The sequence below is a fragment of the Heterodontus francisci genome, unplaced genomic scaffold (assembly GCF_036365525.1).
Source record: "Heterodontus francisci isolate sHetFra1 unplaced genomic scaffold, sHetFra1.hap1 HAP1_SCAFFOLD_51_2, whole genome shotgun sequence".
Classification (NCBI taxonomy): Eukaryota; Metazoa; Chordata; class Chondrichthyes; order Heterodontiformes; family Heterodontidae; genus Heterodontus; species Heterodontus francisci.
In genome coordinates, this window is record NW_027141369.1 from 6080028 (window position 1) to 6082709 (window position 2682).

At 46.8% G+C, this 2682-nt stretch overlaps 1 non-coding gene across 1 annotated transcript; it reads left to right on the top strand.

The window, feature by feature from the left end:
• Positions 1–1646: 1646 nt before the first annotated feature.
• trnam-cau (transfer RNA methionine (anticodon CAU)) lies at positions 1647–1718 on the top strand. Its single transcript has one exon. It is a non-coding gene; the product is annotated as a tRNA-Met (tRNA).
• The last annotated feature ends 964 nt before the right edge of the window (positions 1719–2682 follow it).

Genomic DNA, 2682 nt, shown 5'->3' on the forward strand with positions numbered 1-2682 from the left:
CAAATGCTACCTTGATGTCAAGGGCAGACACTCTCACCGCACCTCTTGAGTTCAGCTCTTTTGTCCTTGTTTGAACCAAGGCTGTAATGAGGTCAGGAGCTGAATGGCCCTGGCGGAACCCAACTGAGCATCACTGAACAGGTTATTGCAAAGCAAGTGCCCCGTCGATGACATCTTCCATCACTATACTGATGATTGAGAGTAGACTGATGAGGCAGTAATTGGCTGGGTTGGATTTGTCCTGCTATTTGTGTACAGGACATACCTGGGCAATTTTCCACATTGCCGGGTAGATGCCAGTATTGTAGCTGTACTGGAACAGCTTGGCTAGGGGCGCAGCAAGTTCTGGAGCACAGGTCTTCAGTACTATTGCCGGAATATTGTCAGGGCCTGTAGCCTTTGCTGTATCCAGTGCCTTCAGTCGTTTCTTGATATCACGTTGAGTGAATCGAATTGGCTGAAGACTGGCATCTGTGATGCTGGGGACTTCAGAAGGAGGCCGAGATGGATCATCAACCCAGCACTTCTGGCTGCAGATTGTTTCAAATTCTTCATCCTTATCTTTTGCACTGATGTGCTGGGCTCCCCCATCATTGAGGTTGGGGATATTTGTGGAGCCACCTCCTCCTGTTGGTTGTTTAATTGTCCACCACCATTCATCATTGGATGTGGCAGGGTGTAGATCTGATCCGTTGGTTGTGGGATCACTTAGCCCTGTCTATTACATGCTGCTTCTGCTGTTTGGCATGAAAGTAGTCCTGGGCTGTAGCTTCATCAGGCTGACGCCTCATTTCAAGGTATGCCTGGTGCTGCTCCTGGCATGCCCTCCTGCACTCTTTATTGAATTAGGGTTGATCCCCCAGCTTGTTGGTAATGTTAGAGTGGGGGAATATGCCGGGCCATGAGGTTATAGAATGTGGTTGACTGCAATTCTGCTGCTGCTAATGGTCCACAGCACCTCATGGATGCCCAGTTATACATTGCTAGATCTGTTCAAAATCTATCCCATTTAGCACAGTGGTAGTGGCACACAACACGATAGAGGGTATCCTCAATGTGAAGACAGGACTTCATCTCCACAAGGACTGTGCAGTGGTCACTCCTACCAATACTTTCTTGGACAGATGCATCTGCGGCATGCAGATTGGTGAGGATGAGGTCAAGTATGTTTTTCCCTCTTGTTAGTTCCCTCACCACCTACTGCAGACCCAATCGAGCAGCTATCTCCGTTAGGACTCGGCCAGCATGGTCAGTAGTGGTGCTACCGAGCCACCCATGGTGATAGACATTGAAATCCCCCAGTCAGACTACATTCTGTGCCCTTGCCACCCTCAGTGCTCCCTCCAAGTGGTGTTCATCAGTCTCTCGCTGTCTCTTGCTGGTTTGCTCAGTACCTTTCTCTGTCTGTTCATTTCTGAGTCCTGATAATCTCTTCCTGGTTTTCTGTGTGTCTTTCTCTGCCTGCCTCATTGTCGGTGCTGTTACTCAGTGTCCTTGTGTCATTGTGCAGTGAGGGTGAGTCCGTCAGCACGTGTGTTGCTGAGTCCAGGATTCTTGAGCATTCAGACGACAATCCGATTTTTATAAAAACATTGGGGAAATGAACATATTTCACTAACGGGCAGCTAAAATTTAAACCAACAGTTAGCAGAGTGGCGCAGCGGAAGCGTGCTGGGCCCATAACCCAGAGGTCGATGGATCGAAACCATTCTCTGCTATTTATGTTCGGTAATAATACAAACAGTTCACTTTCAAAACATCAAGTGTTTCCCTATAATTACAAAATGCGCTCGATTGTGATCAGCTGGTTTGCTCAGTACCTTTCTCTGTCTGTTTCTTTCTGAGTCCTGATAATCTCTTCCTGGTTTTCTGTGTGTCTTTCTCTGCCTGCCTCATTGTTGGTGCTGTTACTCCGTGTCCTTGTGTTATTGCGCAGTGAGGGTGAGTCCGTCAGCGCGTGTGTTGCTGAGTCCGGGATTCTTGAGAAATCCGACTGCAATCCTATTTTTATAAAAACATTGGGGAAATAACACAAACAGTTCACTTTCAAAACATCAAGTATTTACCCATAATAACAAGATGCTTCCAAAGGCACTCGATTGCAATCAGCTTCTTCCTTCTGGTGAACACATCAATCAGCAACAAATCACTTTTGCTCAGACGAACACAAGCTGCAAACACGGACCAGCCGAGTCTCTCCCACTTTGTCAACCCACTTCCTGCAGAGCCTCCTCTCCACCACCAGATGGTGATGTTGGCCACAATAAAACCAGGACAAATGGTCACAGTGAGGAGACGGTCAGTAACAGAAAATAAAACAATAACAGGGGAAACCTTTACACAACAACAGGGTACATCTTTACACAACAGAAAACATATTTACACACCACGAAATACCTTTAGACAACAGGGAGAATACAATCATACAAATGCCTTGTTTCTCCATCTCAGTCTCGTTGTCTCTCTGTCCCTCACTTTTGCTTCCTCACAGTCTATAGGTTTTCTGTGTGTTTTTCTCTCTGTCCCGTTGTCGATGGTGTTACTCAGCGTCCTTGTAACATTGTGTAGCCAGGCTGAGCCTCCCAACACCTGTGTTGCTGTAATAAAAACAGAAAATGCTGGAAATGCTCAGTAGGTCTGGCAGCATCTGTGCAGAGAGAAACAGTGAACACTTCATGTCTG